This window comes from Littorina saxatilis, linkage group LG8 (genome assembly GCF_037325665.1).
Source record: "Littorina saxatilis isolate snail1 linkage group LG8, US_GU_Lsax_2.0, whole genome shotgun sequence".
NCBI lineage: Eukaryota > Metazoa > Mollusca > Gastropoda > Littorinimorpha > Littorinidae > Littorina > Littorina saxatilis.
The window spans coordinates 72,062,328-72,083,880 of NC_090252.1; the positions used below are offsets into that span (position 1 = coordinate 72,062,328).

General features: G+C 39.3%; 1 protein-coding gene and 1 long non-coding RNA gene across 2 annotated transcripts in view; one reads left to right on the plus strand and one right to left on the minus strand.

Moving 5' to 3' along the window:
- LOC138974296 (uncharacterized) overlaps window positions 1-21,553 on the plus strand; it is a 298,636-nt gene that overhangs the window by 120,386 nt on the left and 156,697 nt on the right. The gene's annotated exons all lie outside the window — the stretch shown is intronic.
- The window catches only part of LOC138974298 (uncharacterized), a 31,297-nt gene continuing 11,562 nt past the window's right edge, over window positions 1,819-21,553 (minus strand). The window contains exons 2-3 of the long non-coding RNA XR_011458384.1: window positions 6,767-8,457; window positions 1,819-2,971 (exon numbers count right to left, since the gene is read on the minus strand). This is a non-coding gene — a long non-coding RNA (uncharacterized lncRNA). The remainder of the gene's footprint in view (window positions 2,972-6,766; window positions 8,458-21,553) is intronic.

A 21,553-nucleotide genomic window follows, 5' to 3' on the forward strand; every position in this document is an offset into this window, starting at 1 on the left:
CAATTTCTGTCTGTCAAATCACGACCCTATACTGCAATTTCTGTCTGTCAAATCACGACCCTATACTGGAATTTCTGTCTGTGAAATCACGACCTGGACCTCATGACTGGAATTTCTGTCTGTCAAATCACGACCCTATACTGCAATTTCTGTCTGTGAAATCTCGACCCTACACTGGAATTTCTGTCTGTCAAATCATGACCCTTTTCTGGAATTTCTGAATGTGAATTATTCCTCTGCAGTGACATTTGTGTATCTTAGATTATTTGCTTATGTGGGAATTTCTGTCAATGAGGTCATTTCTTAATTGTACTGGAATTCCTGTATGTGAGATCATTTCTCCATGTGGGAATTTCTGTAAGATTGTTTTTCTGTTTTTGACACTGACATGTTTCTCTGAAGTCAATGGAAGGGCTGCCCGTGACACACATTTCTGTCTGCTTTAGTTTCCACGGCTTCTTCTTCTGCGTTGGGTCGATCATTTCACACTGCAAATGTATTTCTCTGTGAAGGAACTTCATCATGCAGGATTACTTCGTTCCTGCATAGGATTATTTCTTATTTCTCTATACGCTGAAATTTATCCCTGTGGAATAATTACTCAGTGATAGTCTAGTATCTTTCTGTGGGGATGTGTCTTTCTGTGGGGATGTGTCTTTCTGTGGGGATGTGTCTTTTGTGGGGATGTGTCTTTCTGTGGGGATGTGTCTTTCTGTGGGGATGTGTCTTTGTGTTTTCTATTTTTTTTTCTATTTTAAGATTCATTTCTGTTTGGATTATTTTTCTGGTCTATAGTTTCTTTCTGTGCGTTAGACTTTATTTCTACTGGATGATTTCTTTCTGCTCAATTTGTTTTTATCATGACTTTTGCATGCTGGAGTTTATTGTTGTGGGGCGATTTGATATTGTAAGGGATTTTAAGCATGATGCGTTCTTCACGATTAAATTTCTGTCAGTGCAGGGATTATTTCTCCAAGCTAGACACAAAATTATGTGTGCGATTTCTTCTCCTCATGCATGCATTATGTGAGTGAAAAGCAAGGAGTATTTATCACTCATGATTGTGAATCAAAGGACAGACAGGTTACACGGAACGAAACATTCACGAGCACAACGACCTAATGTCGTTATAGGGGACAAACAGACCCGTATATTATGAGACTAAAAATAAGAGGAAAGAATTAGGCTGAGTACATATAGGCGTTAAATTCGACCTCTGCATTAAGATGGCCAGACTATCATTTCGGATGTCTACTGAGGATTCTGGTTCGACAAAAATACCAGAAAAGGGGGAGGGGTGAAGGGTAGAAGTGTGTGTTTTTTCCAGAGCTAAATCAGAGCCCGACGATTTTGTTCAACAGTCATTCATTTCGATAGAATTCCAGTATTACAAAAATATTTATAGCAGAGAGAAATGACAACAGCCGACATCTTATCTGCATGGCAAGATCGTACCAATCTTATAAGCATAAGATTCTTGAGTGGTTCAAAGATAATATTGTGCATTCATCTGAGAATGAACAGCGAAATGCAGACAGACCAACGTGCCCAGATCGCCACATGTCTCTAGCTCGCTAACCGGACAGACCGCAGTAATCTAACCTCTTTGCGCAAAATGTTGCTCGTAATCTTTAGTGGCTCAACAATTATTAACAGATAACACCACACCGAAACAGACAGACCTATTACCACTGCATGCAAGGAGTGTGGGGCGGGTAGGGGCTAGGTGAGGGTGCGTTATGAACACCACAGTGAGATAGACAGACCTACCCAACCACTATTTCCACTGCATGCAAAGGGGATGGAGGGTGGGGGGAGGGGGGTGCATGGGTGGATTAAGGCGGGGCATTAACTTATCATGTTTGCTGCCAAAAAAGTTTTTTTCTCACATTTGCCTGAAGCGTGAGTTTGTAACATTATATTCATCTTGTAACCAAATGATAGTGACAACAAAAAGCGACAAGGAAGATAGTGTATATATATACTGTCTGCATAGCGAAGGAATATATCATTGAGTAATATCACACACATGAAGGAATATATCGTTGAGTAATATCACACACAATGCGGGTGTTGCGTTACCCAGACAGGAGGGGAATAGATTTGGAAGAAAGGATAACAAGCAAAATTATTTGTTTTTAAATGTGTGTGTGTGTGTGTGTGTGTGTGTGTGTGTGTGTGTGTGTGTGTGTGTGTGTGTGTGTGTGTGTGTGTGTGTGTGTGTTTGCGTGTGTGTGTGCGTGCGTGAATGCTTGCGTGCGCATGTGTAGTAATGCAAAATTGGATTTTGGTCCTTTCCTTATTTTGACTTTTCAGTAGCAACACCCAAACACAAACACAAAACAGTTACAATATAAATGTCTTGCGAATTCATATGAGAATGTTTATTTTTGAAATGTCGTATTGTTTTATGGGAGGAGGCTGAGAGGGGAACGCGGACAGACAATGAAGTTAGCCTGGCAATAAAGCTGTCCCGTGTGCAACCACAGGCGGGAGGTTTGTTTCCAACGTTACGAGTTCACTGAAAGGACAAACAAGTTAGAGACTCTCTGGCTCCTTCTCACCCTTTCTTCACTCTTCTCATTTTTAATTTTTCAATTTTATCATTGTGTGTCTGTGCGTCCCAAGGACAGATTGTAAGAAAAGGCGTAGCCTTAAATCTTAATCCTTGTTAAATAAAATAAATAAAGTTCTCTCTCTCGCTCTCTCTCTCTCTTGTATACTATCAGAAGTCTGTGAAGGTCAGACTGCACCCCCCTTCCCTCCCCGTCGTCTTCCTACCCCTTTACCTGCAGCACCTAGATTAGTGACGTCAGACAGGTATGCAGGGGCCAAGTGACCAATAGCGCGTCAGAGGGTATAGAGAGATCCACCCAGCTATGGGGTGTGTGCGCTGTGGCCTCTGCCATTGGTTGACCTCTGACCACTCGCTGCCTGTCTGTTCTCTATGGTCAAATGGTCAGCACTCAACCTGCACAGACACGTCGCTGTGTTCGTCCCTTTTACATATAATCTGACCGTCATGGGTTGATTGAAGATGTCGAGTTTTGCACAATGTTTTTAAACGAAGAGCGAGAAAGAGAGAGAGAGGGAGAGAGAGAGAGAGAGAGAGAGAGAGAGAGAGAGAGAGAGAGAGAGAGAGAGAGAGAGAGAGAGAGAGAGAGAGACTGAGACTGAAACTGAACTTTATTACCAAAGGATAGAGGTTTTAGACAAAGCCTAATCTTACAACCTGTCCCATATACAACTACTTAATACAGACGCAAATAATATAGATAGTAAGAAGGAAAAAGGTTATAGTTACTTATACACACTCGAAAATAGGAAAAAAATATAGTGTGGAAATTGCAGCGAAGTTGCAGAGAGAGAGAGAGAGAGAGAGAGAGAGAGAGAAGAGAGAGAGAGAGAGAGAGAGAGAGAGAGAGAGAGAGAGAGAGAGAGAGAGAGAGAGAGAGAGAGAGAGAGAGAGAGAGAGAGAGAGAAGAGTCTGAATCTGAATGTTTTAATGAGTAGGCCTTGGGCCCTTTTCATGGAGATGAGCACATCTCGAGCACCAGCATACAAAATGCACATCGTGAACAAAAACAAAAACATCCTACTGGTATCGCCCTGTTTCGTTTACGGATTATGGATTACGAATGGAAAGCGCCTTCATGACAAATGTAGAAAAACGTAGCAATAGCGGCTTACTAGTGTTTGAAAACAGCATGGTTAATTTAAACAATGATGGGATTCTAGTGTATTTTCGTGGAATATAATATTCTCTTAACTCAGCATATTTAGGACAGAGAGAGAGAGAGATTGATTGATTGATTGATTAAACTTTATTACAGAAGGATGGAGATTTTAGGCGTTGCCTAGTCTTACAATCTGTCCTTGCTAACTAACATGAATACAAAACAGACATGAAAACATTATAAGAGCAAAAGAGGTTGACGGCAAAAAAAAAAAAAATCGTACATATGATAATAAATGGCATTTAAAGGCAAAGAAAAAGTTATAGTATTTGATACTATTAAATACAATAACAGCAATAGAAATATGAAAATAGAAATAATGGTAAGGATGATGATGTCATAACGATAATAACAATAAAAAATATAAAAAAAATATAAAAAAATAATTTTAAAAAAAAAATTAAAAATTAAAAAAATAAAAAATTAAAAAAAATCCCGAGCACTAGAAACATATGGTCCAAATGAAACAACAACGGCTAGCAAGCAAAATAACAAACAGTAAGTCATTTGTATTTTACAAAAAATACCGACAACATAGCAAAAGGAAGAAAAGAACTACAACAAAGGATATACCAACACAACAGTAACAACAGAAACAGTAACCCTGAAAAGAGACTGCTATAAGATAACCGGTATGTATGATAACATTAGGACGGTTTAATACATCGGAGTAAACCCATTTTGAATCACCACTAGGTTAGAGAGAGAGAGAGAGAGAGAGAGAGAGAGAGAGAGAGAGAGAGAGAGAGAGAGAGAGAGAGAGAGAGAGAGAGAGAGAGAGAGAGAGAGAGAGAGAGAGAGAGAGAGAGAGAGAGAGAGAGAGAACTTTGAACTTTGAACTTTATTACAGGAAAGATAGCATTAGGTCCATAGGACCTTTCTTACAGCTGGTCCTGATCTAAGCAAACAAAATTGTTATAATCGAAATGGGAATACATAGGAACAAACTTTTTATGATGAAACGCAGACACACGCAATAATAGTAATATAAGAATAAGATCATTTTTTTTGGTTCCTCTTTCCTGTCATGCTCTCTTTTTCTTCATGAATTCTTTTCTTTTTTCTGCCTTCTTGCTCATTCACCTGTATTTTTTCCAAAAATCTCTTCTCTTGCCGCTTGTCTCGCGATTCATGTATAGTTTAATCTGTTAGTGTTCTGATGTAAGTCCAGCAGTAGATAGGTTAAGCCTATTTTAACATACTGGAAACTGGTAATCTTCCAGTAGGTATTAATTTAGTTTTACTAAAGCCTGCTGGGACACAAGTAATGGGTTAGTGCATTTGTAAACAGGAATCGCTTGACAAGAGGCCCCCTTCATCCCCCCCTTCCTCGTCCTGATATGGCTCTGCGTAGTCGGCTGGACGTTAAGCAACAAATAAACAAACAAATAAACAAACAAACCGTTTTCTCCTCCCTCCTCCATCCTCCCCCCTCTTCCTCCTGCTAGCTTTTTCTTATTCTTTCTGATTTACTTTAACTATGCTCTTCTTGTAGATAGTTCAACAATTGATAAATATTGCATGTCCGACATCATATTTGCGTAATATAAGCGTTTGCTTGAGTTCGTGTCCCTATTGTTTATCGTTGTATTTTTGTATCATGTTTGATTTAATAAAACATTGTTTAAACCAATAAGATCATTCTTTACAGACATGTGATATACAGATAACACAATACGGGCAATACAACCATACATTATCAGAACACACACCAAGTTGACGCAGGACACACACATGCACATTTCAGAAGGATAGAAGGCATGCATACGTTTGAGCAACCAGGCACATCACATTAAAGTGATGTTTGAATGTATTTTTGCAGATGTGTTTTGAATGTTTTAAGGTTACTGATCGATTTTAAGCATGTAGAGAGAGAGAGAGAGAGAGAGAGAGAGAGAGAGAGAGAGAGAGAGAGAGAGAGAGAGAGAGAGAGAGAGAGAGAGAGAGAGAGAGAGAGAGAGAGAGAGAGAGAGAGAGATGTTAAGGTCAAATGTGTTTCTGTATCACCAATGTGTATGTGTGTTTATATCGGGTTGGTATAAAATTACATATTCATTTACTTTTCTGTCTTTTAGCTGTGACATGAACAGAGAAAGGGGAGGGCAGTCCGAATCATCATAACAACCGAACTTATCAAATACTGAATTTACCAACATAAATTTGTATTCACATACTGTATAAGGTAAACTCTAATTTGAAAAACGGTGCATTTGATAAGTTTGTTTCCAATTATTTACAAGGCCTGACCTGCTAGGATGAGAAAAAAAAGCAGGATCTTAAGAAAAATCGGTAGTAAACTATCACATTTTAAGATATCACACACACACACACACTAACACATACACACACGTTCACACACACACACACGTTCACACACACACACACACACACATACACACACACACACACACACACACACACACACACACACACACACATATTGGTCGAAGATATCCAGCCTGTTACATAATGCACTAGTTCAAATCTGCAGATGTTATAAAATCCTGAAGCTTATCATCATCAGCTGATTTGTTTTGCTCAGTTCGCCAGCCACTCCTCTCAGTCAGCACTTAGTACTGTCGTGTGTTTGGTGATTTTTGAATTAGAGTTTTAATTCCTAATTTTATGAATTAAAAAAAAATACTGTGTCTATCTTTTGTAATTGTTTAAAGATCTCCATTGTTCGACTTACTTTCGCCTGAGTGAGACTACGCGTGCAAAGCATTTCTGTAAAAATATAGTACACCATTGCAAACTAAAGAAGAAGAAAGTAGATTTATGATTAAATCCCAGACCTAGAACACGCTCTCACCCTCTCGTTATTCCACGACATGTTAACAAAACAAATGGAGAGAGAAAAAACCTTATCCTTCCGTGTTCTTCCCACACATTGTCTGTGTGCTCCCCTGTCTCAAGTTGCATAGACTCCCCAAACTTCAATCAACAAGTTGACAACTGCTGAAATAATCGAAAATCATGTAGGGCTCTCAGGAGGGTTCACTTTAAAAATTGACTTCGATTTTACTTACACTGACTGACGGTGGTCCCGGGCACACAGACAGCCCTGACACAGCTAGATTCGGCTAACGATCGCTTTCATTTGAGCGAGCTTGCACAAGTGAGGTAAGCACAACCCGCGCTCAACTGCTGCGACCGGCTGACGCTGTGTTTCGGCTCTGGCTAGCAGACGACAACATTGCAACGCATGCGCAATGGTTCAAATATGGCGCAGTGCAGACCGCTTCACGTGTTTAGGCGCCAAGCAGGCCGGTGAAATGATGCAGCCGACACAGGAAAAAGTGCATTAATTGGTGAGTTTTTGACACATTGTGCATAACTTGAAGCGTTTTGATAGTTTTGTGCAGCGTGCGACCTGGCAGTGCCGTCAGAGTTCCGCATAAATATCGGCACATGTTGCGTTGGTCGTTTGTGGAAAGTGTTGGCACGGCACAGTGGCCACATTCTTTCGTACAGCTCAATTTGCTCGCTTTTTGCCTGGAAAACAAGTGAAGAAAAGCGAGCATGGCGGTGAACAGGAGAGAAAGCTGTAGCATTATTGATGGGAACGTGTGTTGTGCGGTGCCAGTGTTTGATCGGCAGGGCGTTGCTTCGATCCAACGTGCCAATAATTCGCTAGCTTCTTTTTCACGCTGCTATAAAAACGGCTGTGGAATTCGGTCCGCCTCTCCGTCTCTCTCTCTATCTCTCTCTCTCTTACTCGCTCTCTGTCTTCTTCGCTTTCTGTGTGTCTCTGTCTCTCGCTCTATCGCCAGTCTATATGCAAATGGTAATACTGCACTGCAGCAACTCGGTCGACAAAAAGTGAATATATTATGAAAAAAAGTCCAGTTGGAAGACTGCCATAGCAGGGAATCAATAAATCGATTTTTAGTCAAGAGCCAGACTTTGCATAAGACTACTTTCACCGGGGGTGCTAAAGAAACACTACTGCTGGGCAGATGGACGCACATACTGCCACAAACACAGGAAAATACACACACTTGCACAAAGACTAACACACAAACAAACACAAACACACATGTGCATACCAACAAACACAAACACACATGTGCAAACTTAGTTACCAAAACAATACAAATTTTTCTTTTTGTTTTTGTTCACTTTTATTTGTTTTATTTCACATGATAATTTTACTTCAAATTCTATTTTTTCCAGAATATCTTTTGATATTAGAATGATATGAACACACGCAAACACACGCAAACACACACACACACACACACACACACACACACACACACACACACACACACACACACACACACACACACACACACACATGCACACACATACCCACACTTACACACATACAAACACGCACACACACGCAACGCACACTTGTTGGAAATCCACGTTGAATGATTTAATTTAGCTATGAGAAAACAACATATACATGGTCTTGATTTCACAAATATTTAAAAAACAAACAAACAAACAAACAAACAAACATAGGGAAGATGAAATACAAGGAAGAAAGAACAAGGAGATGAAAAAAATAGGAAAGAAAAGGAAGTAAAAAATACTATTAATTCGAAATATTGTGCAGATTTCCCGACTTGCTCAATTGACAATTCTGGTCATAATGTTTGGAATGATTATTTACTTGTGAATTGTCTTCATTGGGGCTGTGCACGAGGGCAGGGACGGTTGTGACTTGATCGTTGACGTAGCGAGGAAAGTTCAGGAACACTGATCCAATCTGGAAACAGAATAAAAATGACACGTGAAAATCATGATTTGGAGTCGCCTGTATCACGGTGAAAACATACTTCACAGCACAGGATAGAAAACACTTGAAGGCAGTTGCTTTATTGAAACTTTAAAAAAATTTATCTGCTTAAAACAATTGTAAAAAAAAGCGTGTCTTATGCAATTAATCTGAACACAAAAATATGTTTGTGTGTGTGGGGGGGGGGGGGGGCACGTGTGTTTGTGCATGTGTGTGAGGAGGGGGTGGGGGTGGATTGCTATAACATGTAGAGATTGAGAGGAGCAAGTTCACAATTCACAGCTAAAAATCAATCCACTGATATGTCTTGAACAGATATATACATTTCAAAATATGTTGGATTTGTTTTTCTTTCAAGAAATCGAGTTTTGAATTACTACCCTATCATGATGACAAATTTGATATTCTTACAATTTTTTTTAAACAAATTGAAACCTATATTCAATCGAACCAAGGGGCCAATGAAATGAATTCTACAGTTGAACTCGTTGGGAGAAACAAAAAGCAAAATAATGGTGCTGCAGCTTTGGTTTAAACAGTGTTTTATTCAAAAGTTCACGAGTACAATACACTACAGTATCAGCATTTTTAGAAATAGCAACAGGCTATCAGCTGATACAAGCTGGATGAATCTCGCCAGAATCATGCAGAGCGATTTCTTTTTTGTTGTTAAATATACTTCTAGTGCAAAGAAGAAGAAAGTTTGATATAAGGAGAGAAATAAAGCAAGTGTGCAAACTACGATCTTTTAAGTCCATGAGACCAGACGATACTTCAAGAGAAAAGAGAGAAGGAGAACATTTTTAGTTTTCTGTGAAAGTGTCGGATTTTATGATAACTGAACATTTTCAAAGGGAGTCAGAATTACATTTACAAGATAGGTAATTCAGGAATTGGCATGAAAACACACACACACACACACACACACACACACACACACACACACACACACACACACACACACACACACACACACACACACACATTTATGGATTACCTTGTCAATTCTATTAGTATCGTGGTTTTGGGGTATTGCGTTAGGAATGTAGATGCAGGCAAAGTATTTTTTATTATAGTCAAATGTTAACCCAATGTATTGGTAAAAAATCACATTGAGTAAACAATGAGTTGTAACATCTCTCTCACTCTCATTTCATCCCTCTCTACCTCTCTCTCTCTTTCTCTCAAGTATAACTGTGAATTCAATTTGCGGTTGAGCTCAGCCAGTGACAGTGTGGAATAGTACGCGCTAGACAGGCAGAGTGCAGGGTGGAGTATGTCTATTGATCTCACAGCCCGGAGTCACTGACTGTGTGCACCTCCGTGTTGCTCGTGCAGCAGACTGCTTGACCCACTTCCCTGTCACTGCACTCAACAGCTGTTCACGCAGCCAGCACTGACGCTGCATTTCTTATCCGTACAACTGTCGCGCCCTCAAGTGTAATAACACTACTTGTATTGCCAGCTGTCGTTTGGTCTAAGTTAATAGCAGGCTATTTCTTGTATTTTGTCATCAAAAAACATTTAAATCAGCAATATTATTTGCATCGACGGTATAGACTAATATATACAACTTGTCGCACCCTGGTTTTATACTGCTAGTCCGATCGCCAGATTTCGTTTGACAACGGCTTCAGTTAATGTGTTTTTTTCTCGGGCAGGAGACGTTTTACAAGCATTAGTATCTGCAGCGGCGGTGCAATTGTAGCCGATGCCGTGTGTAGAAAGGTGACAATAGTGTTGCATATATCGCACAATAGATTATATAAATACCTCTTGACTTAATATTTAAAGAAAATATAAAGACAAACTTCACACAAAAAAGTATTCATAACAGCTCGAAAAAAAGATATACAACCACATTAAAGCATTTTTAGGTGGACTTCTTTTTTCAATTTTATTTTGATCTAGGACGTCGCAAAAAGAGCGTTAGCCAAGCAAAACAGAAACAAAGCAAATACACACAATGTTGTGTAACAAACAAACAAACTCAAAACATCGTGCACAATATTTGTTTGGACTATTGTGACACTCGCAGCTCGGAGGCTATTATTTGCTGAACACTGATATTGCACATGTTTGTATCACAGAGAGACAAGACATTCATGTATATTTGTTGATCTTGGCCGACATGTTTACGCGGTTTCTTGCGTGAAGTACCATGTCTTAATTGAATTTGAGTTGATGCGCATCCCGAGACGACTGAGCAGCAGCGGACGGCAAGACTTGCAAGAATGGTAAACATGACCAACCATTCAAGCCAGTATTAAACGAACATTCTTTAAAAAAATTGTTTCTTTATTCGAAATTATAAAGAACAAGTTAACAACGGATGAAAATAATAAAATTAAATAAATCGATGTGAAATAAAAATAAATAAGACTAAGAACGGTAGAACAAAGAACGGTAGAACAAAGAACGGTAGAACAAACGAACGAACGAACAAAAGAGAGGAAAGAAAATCGCTGCAAACTCTTTATTGTATCATCGAGTAGAAAATATTTTAACGCGTGTAAGATATTGACCTACATTTTTTTATTCGTTTATTTATTTGTTTGTTTGTGCGGGTCTTTTGATTGATTGAAAGGGTTACCTTTCGTTTTCCTTTGTTGGATTCTCATGACTTTGTGACGTAATGTTTCTCTCCCGTTGTGACGTAATGTTTCTCTCCCGTTGTGAATGTTATGGTTATGTGCTCCGTGCCGGAAATGAAATTGTATGGGAAACTCACTTACGTTAATTCTCTGCTCAATACTTCTGAAACTGGCTTGTGCATCTGTAAGCGTTCTTATTTTAGTTTAGATACATTAATTTATTCATTCAATTTGGATATGTCGTTAAATTTGAGTCAGTATTTCTTTCTTTCTTTATTTGGTGTTTAACGTCGTTTTCAACCGTTCAAGGTTATATCGCGACGGGGAAAGGGGGGAGGGGGGTGGGATAGAGCCACTTGTTAATTGTTTCTTGTTCACAAAAGCACTAATAAAAAAATTGCTCCAGGGGCTTGCAACGTAGTACAATAACCTTATTGGGAGAATGCAAGTTTCCAGTACAAAGGACTTAATATTTCTTACATACTGCTTGACTAAAATCTTTACAAACATTGACTATATTATTCTATACAAGAAACACTTCACAAGGGTAAAAGGAGAAACAGAATCCGTTAATCGCCTCTTACGACATGCTGGGGAGCATCGGGTAAATTCTTCCCCCTAACCCGCGGGGGGTTTGAGTCAGTATAAGATGAGCAATTTTTTTGCGAATAGACAAACTTTTTATATATGTGAAATTATATGTACGGTAAGAACTCGCACTGAATTGACAAGATGAGTTTATCATGTCATTTCATTAGACTTATTTGACGTGGCGTTGAAACATCTCCGCAAAACAGTTTAAAGAAAATGCACGCGATAATACCTTTATGGGGAAATTGACAAAACACACACACAGACACATAGACACACACATACATATACACACACACACACACACACACACACACACAGACACATAGACACACACATACATATACACACACACACACACACTCACTGACTGAGCAAAACAGATGAGGGAGAGGGGGGGTGGGTTAAAGAAACGCCAGCAAAAAGCGGAGGACTGAGAGACGTGAGGAGGCCAGGTTGTCTGGCGGGTATCAACACCATACATAAACATGACGCGGATAGCCCCCCCCCCCCCCCCACCCACCCCCGTCTCTCAGTCCCTCCCCCTCTCATCCCGCCAGTGAAGGTCCCACCCCCTTGTCGCCCCGCCAGTCTTCTCATTGGTCCCGCCGCTCACCCCACAACCACACTCTATTTTCGTCGTCACTTAACCCCGCCCCCCGCTACCCCTACCACCCCCACCCCTTCGTCTGACTCTGTACCATACACCCCACCCCCCAACCACAACCCCCACCCGCTGTCTGGGCCAGACATCTAAAGATGGCGGTCGGGGGTTCGTCTGGGCTCCCCTGTCTGTGAAGTTCGCGCACACCGCTGTCCTCCCGCTCGCTCCCTCACAAAACTTGTCACGTCAAAGAAACTTTGGAGAAGAAAAGGACACTGGCAGAAAATGGCGAGGAGTTATGTTCCCCTGTGCACCCAGGCGTCCGGGTTTTGATGAGCCAAGCATTGAACCCAATCCCGCCTGTAGCCATTTTGATGAGTGGTGTGAGCGATGGGGGTTGGTGTGGGATCGTACAGTTAAGACCGAGAGGACGCAAGCATGACTCTAAGTATACAGATGCATGTACAGACATTTGGGGATATTGTGAGGAAAGAATCTAGGTACATTGGACTCTTACAGGGTGAAGTCAACTTGCTCACGTGGGACTACACTGTGCGTGCGTGTGTGTGTGTGTGTGTGTGTGTGTGTGTGTGTGTGTGTGTATGTGTGTGTTTGGGTGTATGTGTGTTTGGGTGTGTGCGCGTGTGTGTCCTGGTGTGTGTGTGTGTGTGTGTGTGTGTGTGTGTGTGTGTGCGTGCGTACGTTTATGTGCGAAAACTATGTAGACGATAAGCCAGATCACTTGCTGCAATGTATAGTTTTGTTGATTCATTTTTTTTAATTTTTCGACCTAATGCCCTTTAGGTTTAAACAAAACTATATATTAGATGTGAGTATCATGACATTAATTTGTACAAATGTGACATTTGGATCCGTAATCAAACTTTATGCTTATCCTTTCAATTTAGCATAACAGAAATAAACCGATGGCGGACATAATTAGCCACGTTCATTCGACTGAATGCCCTTTTTCACAATATTTATCCGATGTTTTAGAGTTGTGATGAACATTTTATTTAGGTTCCCGATTATAGGGTACAGTAACAAATGACCGATGACTTGCTCAAAACTGAAACACTTTGATAGGTCTAGGTAATAATGATACTGAAACATTTTGATAGGTCTAGGTAATGATATTACTGAAACATTTTGATAGGTCTAGGTAATGATATTACTGAAACATTTTGATAGGTCTAGGTAATAATATTACTGAAACACTTTGATAGGTCTAGGTAATAATATTACTGAAACACTTTGATAGGTCTAGGTAATAATATTACTGAAACACTTTGATAGGTCTGGGTAATAATATTACTGAAACACTTTGATAGGTCTGGGTAATCATATTACTGAACATTTCTGTCTGCTATTTCAGTAATAAAACCCCAATAAAGTTGACATTATTGGAACGGTTTATTGTGGAGGAAAACACAACAGCAAAATACTTTTATTTCCAGTGAATGTTTGCTCTGTCCAGTGAATGTTTGCTCTGTCCAGTGAATGTTTGCTCTGTCCAGTGAATGTTTGCTCTGTCCAGTGAATGTTTGCTCTGTCCAGTGAATGTTTGCTCTGTCCTGTGAATGTTTGCTCTGTCCTGTGAATGTTTGCTCTGTCCAGTGAATGTTTGCTCTGTCCAGTGAATGTTTGCTCTGTCCTGTGAATGTTTGCTCTGTCCAGTGAATGTTTGCTCTGTCCAGTGAATGTTTGCTCTGTCCAGTGAATGTTTGCTCTGTCCAGTGAATGTTTGCTCTGTCCAGTGAATGTTTGCTCTGTCCAGTGAATGTTTGCTCTGTCCTGTGAATGTTTGCTCTGTCCTGTGAATGTTTGCTCTGTCCAGTGAATGTTTGCTCTGTCCTGTGAATGTTTGCTCTGTCCAGTGAATGTTTGCTCTGTCCAGTGAATGTTTGCTCTGTCCAGTGAATGTTTGCTCTGTCCTGTGAATGTTTGCTCTGTCCAGTGAATGTTTGCTCTGTCCAGTGAATGTTTGCTCTGTCCAGTGAATGTTTGCTCTGTCCTGTGAATGTTTGCTCTGTCCAGTGAATGTTTGCTCTGTCCAGTGAATGTTTGCTCTGTCCTGTGAATGTTTGCTCTGTCCAGTGAATGTTTGCTCTGTCCAGTGAATGTTTGCTCTGTCCTGTGAATGTTTGCTCTGTCCAGTGAATGTTTGCTCTGTCCAGTGAATGTTAGCTCTGTCCAGTGAATGTTTGCTCTGTCCAGTGAATGTTTGCTCTGTCCAGTGAATGTTTGCTCTGTCCTGTGAATGTTTGCTCTGTCCTGTGAATGTTTGCTCTGTCCTGAATTAAACATTGCAATAATGTGCAGTCTATGTCTGTTTCGGGTTTCTGCTATTTCAGTATTTTCAGAAGGTGGTGGGTTTAGAATTGTCTTTATTAGTATTCAGAAAGCCTTAAAACCTAGTATTTCACTGTCAGTTGTACTGAAAAGTTGAGAACGACAAGTTATAATAATGATAATAATACCGCACACTCAAACAAAGGAAAAGCATCAGGTTTTGTTTTGAAACTATTTTTAATTTATTAATCACGAGCATTATTTTCTGTGGCTGAAGTAAGGCTTAAAAAGGTATATTGGTATATAGTGCTTGCGCACGGTTCGTACACAAATTTGATTTGGAGGGGTCAATTTCAAGTCATTCAAAGTCCTTAAAAAATCCAAACGATGCTGGCTGATTGCAGAAAAGCTATCCGCAGTAGACTATTGCAGAGAGAGAGAGAGAGAGAGAGAGAGAGAGAGAGAGAGAGAGAGAGAGAGAGAGAGAGAGAGAGAGAGAGAGAGAGAGAGAGAGAGAGAGAGAGAGAGAGAGAGAGAGAGAGAGCGCAGCAACATAACATATATTCACAACATGTTTTCTACTTGATATACTGATCTAATAAGCTGAAAACGTGGTATGCCCCCAATCCTTTTCACGCCTCTGCATACGATTTGTACTTCTAAACTACTATATTTCTTTCTTTCTTTCTTTCTTTTTATATTTCTATTTATTTCTATTTCTTTCTTTCTATCTTATCATTGTATTTATGTTTTTTTAATTTTTTTTTTTATCTCATCCTGTTTTAAAAATAAGTTTAATTTTTGCATTCCAGATCTGGACTTACTGTTTGGGTTAAATTTTTTCCCCATTTACGTTTATTTTTTATTTTTATCTCATGCAAACCAATTCAGAACCAAGTCGCGAGAGTTCTCTGAGCAGGTCACGTTGTAAAGGCGAGAGCAGAGTCTTATCACGAGGAAGATGCTTTACCTTACCTTGGATTTCTCGGATTTCTTGTAGCAGAATAATTCGAAGGAAAAAAAGAGAGTATTTATCGCTAGGGGTACGAGAAGGCAATGATACATGGCAACACTCGTTTGAAAACCCGGTCAAAAATGATATTTTGGTGTGGTGTGTGCGTGTGTGTGTGTGTGTGTGTGTGTGTGTGTGTGTGTGTGTGTGTGTGTGTGTGTGTGTGTGTGTGTGTGTGTGTGTGTGTGTGTGTGTGTGTGTGTGTGTGTGTGTGTGTGTGTGTGTGTGTGTGTATGTAGCTGCAATGATAAATGGCAACATTCGTTTGAAAATCTGGTGTGAAATGATATTTTGGTGCCTAGTGTAACCTTTTTCTCCCTTTGCTATATATATATGTGTGTGTGTGTGTGTGTGTGTGTGTGTGTGTGTGTGTGTGTGTGTGTGTGTGTGTGTGTGTGTGTGTGTGTGTGTGTGTGTGTGTGTGTGTGTGTGTGTAGCTGCAATGACAAGTAAATGATCTGGCTGGGAAATGGTCGTGGTATTTAATTAGAATATTAACAAGCTGGCAACTATATATAGGGGTTTGAAGCGTTTTAGGTCTTTTCTTCTGGACTTAACACTTTTTTCAATTTAAAATAAAACCCTGAGAGGTTGTTTTGTTGTGTTTGAAGTTTAAATGAAACCCCGAGAATTGTTTTATTTTAGTGTTTGAAGTTTAAATGAAACCCCGAGAATGGTTTTATTTTAGTGTTTGAAGTTTAAATGAAACCCCGAGAATTGTTTTATTTGTGTGTACATTATATGACCTTCTTTCACAACATGAGCACTTCACTGTTTACATCTGTACCAGCCGTAGTTATGGGAAAAGAATATTCAGATACTGCTATATGACTGTGAAGATCATTGTGGTGTCTTTAATTTCATACTTACCAATCTGGAACTTCCCTTAAATTCTGCATGCGTCTGTCTGTCTACCCCCCGCGGGTTAGGGGGAAGAATTTACCCGATGCTCCCCAGCATGTCGTAAGAGGCGACTAACGGATTCTGTTTCTCCTTTTACCCTTGTTAAGTGTTTCTTGTATAGAATATAGTCAATGTTTGTAAAGATTTTAGTCAAGCAGTCTGTAAGAAATGTTAAGTCCTTTGTACTGGAAACATGCATTCTCCCAGTAAGGTCATATATTGTACTACGTTGCAAGCCCCTGGAGCAATTTTTTGATTAGTGCTTTTGTGAACAAGAAACAATTAACAAGTGGCTCTATCCCATCTCCCCCCTTTCCCCGTCGCGATATAACCTTGAACGGTTGAAAACGACGTTAAACACCAAATAAAGAAAGAAAGTCTGTCTGTCTGCACTGTGTCCTACAACTGGTATATGTTATACCTCAGTCTTTGTCCTCGTAACATGCGTCTGTGTGCATGTCATATACCACTTGTATCTGTTACATTAGTCTTTGTCCTCGTAACATGATGTATGAATGTGCTTTATACATGCATGTGTGAACAGAATTACAGTTTAAAAATTACGTATCTGAGCATGTTTATTGTAAACCCTGTTTGTGTTGCTATAGCAACAACGAACAGTTGCGTACATATTTGTTCAATTAAGAATCATGGACGGGAGTGTAACCAGGGAAGGCAACTGAAAGGAATACTCAAAGGATAACTTGACTTCATTTCGCCTTTAGTTTTCACAGTGGGTAACTAAATATGACGATGGATTTAGTCCCTGCAAATTATGTATCTCGTTCTCAACATGCACCCAGTTACCAAATACTAACACCATTTATAAATTTAAGTATCGACGAGTAACAAAGATATCGTTATTTTGAAAGCTGTTAAATTGAAATAGTTCTTATGTATACACATACCTTTGTTATTTTGCAACTCCCCTTATATGCGTGTTTTAGTCACCTCAATTTAATTGTTTATTGTTCCCAACAATGTAAAACTCCAAACAGAACACGTATCATCGGTCGAAGGACTACCACCCAAGAGACAGTGTAATTAAGCCCAAAAAAGCTTGTGATTGATCAGTGTGTGTCAGGTCTATTGGACCAGGTGACGCCGCATTATACCCGCACTTCTCTACTATATATACGCATCATACTAAACTAGGCAGATACCTTTGAGTGCAGATCTCTGTGCTGAGGTCGTTTATTAGGTCGTTTATTGTAAAACCATTTATTTGACTGAAAAGGCCATCCATTTCCCGACCATAGTTTGCTGACAGATTGGTTTAAACATAAGTTTATTTTAACAAAGGTTACAATCATGACATGTATACAAAGTTCACAGAAACAGCAACAAGCTGGAAGCTTATTGTGGTGTTCCTGCATGACAGTACAACATAAGGCGGTAACGGCTGAAAAATTTGTCTCAATAAACCAAATCTATTAATAACGTAATGAACGATTGATTTTATATGAGGTAGTGTCTATGCAGTGGAACCTACAACACAGACACCCCCCAAAATCAAATTCAGAAAACCAAGTTTCCCGCGTTAAAATCGACAAACAAAATCAGAACACCTAAAAGGGAGCAAGTTGTGTATGTCAATGGCAAGACCAGTCACAGTTTTATTCAAAACAGTCAGTTTTGTCGACCTATCTTGCCGAACAATGTCGTTGTGGCATGCTAAACGTTGCATGAAGGTGTCATTCCTGTCAGAAGCCATAACAGGCGGGGTTTGAAGCCGTTTCAGCGGGTAATGAGACACAAAGCGGTACATTTCAGTAACTCTTAATCTTTTCTGGGTTCCTCTCACATTCTCTTTGCAATGCACAAAAGTTTAATTTAGCGCATGTTAAATCAGTCATGATTTCCTTTAGAAATAACGCGACTTAGACTGGAGTTAACCCCTGAAAAAATGGATACACTTAAAAAAAAAATTGAACTTTTCTGTAAGTTCAAGGAGTGCTGAAGCCTGAAATAACAAGCGAAACAGGGCTTAGCATGCTAATTTTAAAAGCAACGATTGAAACTTGAGTACAGGGTATCCGTCCTTTCCACAAAAACACGACTGATGAAGTTTCGAAGATTCTACTGTATGTAAAAAAAAACAAAAAAAACACACACACCACAAAAACAATCAAATGATCACACAACAAAAAAGATCAATATAAAGCACAAATACAGAGTTATTTTACTAGTCCATTGAAGAAAGAACAAAAACAAACAAAAAGCAACTTTGTACCACATTATGAAACTCAATTTCAAGCCGCATAGAACACAAACAAAAAATTAGACGCGTAAAGGTGATAAAACATTTCTAAAACTTTGTTTCATTCAAGATAAGGCATCCGTTATATTTATAAGATAGTGTATGACATTGAAATGAGTTTCAGACTCTTGCACAAGAATTACCATTGAATCAATTACTAAAATTGAAACCCCCCCTTAAAAAAAAAAACAAGTCGCGTAAGGCGAAAATACAACATTTAGTCAAGGTCTGTCGAACTCACAGAATGAAACTGAACGCTCGTGGCAATGGCAGTGAAATTAAAGGCACAGTGCAGCTCACAGCCTTCGTTTTGCGTTTTTGTTGCAGCTGAGTGCATTTACAGTTCAAAAATCCTCCTATGATAGTAAAACAAACCCAAAACTACCCAACGACGACATCTGTGAAGCTCGACAGTTTCTTGTTCACGGAGTGCATAAATTAACCTAGTTATTACGTGGTGTTTGGTCGGAGTTCGATTCAACTGAGTGATTCCGGCCTCCATTTTGTTTTACACAAACTCATGATGACGTCTGACATAGTTTGCTTAGTGACGTGTCTTTTTGTGCATGATGTGGTGATCTACCTGATCTAAAATTAGATCCAAAAATAGGTCAAGACCAGCCGGGTCCGAGTACGAAATTAATTCGTAAAAAAATCGCAGTTCTTGACTCTTTGGGTGCAAGTCAATGAAACTTGGTAGCTCTTCTAACGGATAGCTGCCTTGAGGTATGACTAAAAGCCCCAGGGGCTCCGTGCTCCTGGATTTGACAAGTTCAGTACCTTTAACAATCCAGAAAAGCGGGGTAGCCGGGTTGCGCTGAGGAGGATAGCACGCTTTTCTATATCTCTATTCTTTTTAACTCTCTGAACGTGTTTTTAATCCAAACATATCATATCTATATGTTTTTTGGAATCAGGAACGGACAAGGAATAAGATGAAATAGTTTTTAAATCGATTTCGGATATTTAATTTTAATCATAATTTTTATATTTTTAATTTTCAGAGCTTGTTTTTAATCCGAATATAACATATTTATATGTTTTTGGAATCAGAAAATGATGAAGAATACGATAAACGTAATTTTGGATCGTTTTATAAAAATATAATTTTAATTACAATTTTCAGATTTTTAATGAACAAAGTCATTAATTAATTTTTAAGCCTCCAAGCTGAAATGCAATACCAAATTCCGGCCTTCGTCGAAGATTGCTTGGCCAAAATTTCAATCAATTTTATTGAAAAATGAGGGTGTGACAGTGCCGCCTCAACTTTTACAAAAAGCCGGATATGACGTCATCAAAGACATTTATCGAAAAAATGAAAATAACCTCTGGGGATATCATACCCAGGAACTCTCATGAAAAATTTCATAAAGATCGGTCCAGTAGTTTACTCTGAATCGTTATACACACAGACACACACACACAGACACACACACAGACACACACACAGACACACACAGACACACACACACACACACACACACACACACACACACACACACACACAGACACAGACACACACACACACACACACACACATACACCACGACCCTCGTCTCGATTCCCCACTCTATAACAAGTCGCGTAAGGCGAAATTACTACATTTAGTCAAGCTGTGGAACTCACAGAATGAAACTGAATGCACTGCATTTTTTCACAATGACCGTAGTCCGCCGCTTGTGCAAAACGGAGTGAAACTGACGAGCCTGTTCAGCGCGGTAGTGATTTCGCTGTGCTGCATAGCACGCTTTTCTGTACCTCTCTTCGTTTTAACTTTCTGAGCGTGTTTTTAATCCAAACATATCATATCTATATGTTTTTGGAATCAGGAACCGACAAGGAATAAGATGAAATTGTTTTTAAATCGATTTCGGAAATTTAATTTTGATCATCATTTTTATATTTTTAATTTTCAGAGCTTGTTTTTAATCCAAATATAACATATTTATCCCCGAGTACGCAGTACTAGGGTCCTGCAGACTTTAATTGTGTATCTGTCTGTTCGTTTCGACTTAACAGCTTATTGCTGGGAAACTACTGGGCGCAGTTCGTTCAAAAGTTGATACACTAACTTGATAATAGGTCCGATTGATCGTATTAAAACTTCATAATGTTACCTGGGACCTAAATGCGAAATAAATCGCAAAAACGACTCTTACCGGTGGGAGTTTTTGCGGTGGGAGGCTGGTCGCTTTGCGAACAGCCTGAACAAAAGGGCAGACTTGGGCGGCGAACACGTCACGCAGTGACGAGAAAAGCATGATTTCAGTGCAAGCCAGCCAGCGGGTGGGGATTAATTTGGTCTCGGCAAAGAAACTACAGTGCAGGTTTGGTCTCGGTGAGACTGAAAGAGAGACAGAGAGCACGAGAGAGAGCGACAGGGACACTGTGTCAGTGATTCAAGGTGGTGGCTTGGTGGCCAAAGGGATCCGGGTTCGATTCCCGGCATGGGCGGTCAATTTTTTTTTTTTTTTAATTCTTGTTTACTATTGTTTATTATGAACGTTTTAATGTTTAATTTTACTCTAATAGTTTTTTTAATTGTGTAAAATAAATAAATACTTTTTTTTTTTCTTTTTTTTTTTTTTTTTTTTTAAATCCAAGTGACCCGGGTTCGATTCTCGGCATGGGCGGTCTATTTTTTTTTTTTTAAATTCTTGTTTACAATTGTTTATTATGAACTTCTTAATGTTTTATTTTACTCTAATAATTTTTTTAATTGTGTAAAATAAATAAATATATATATATAATTTTTTTAAATCCACGTGCACAAGACAAAAAATTTCATACTGGGGGAGCGAGCCAGT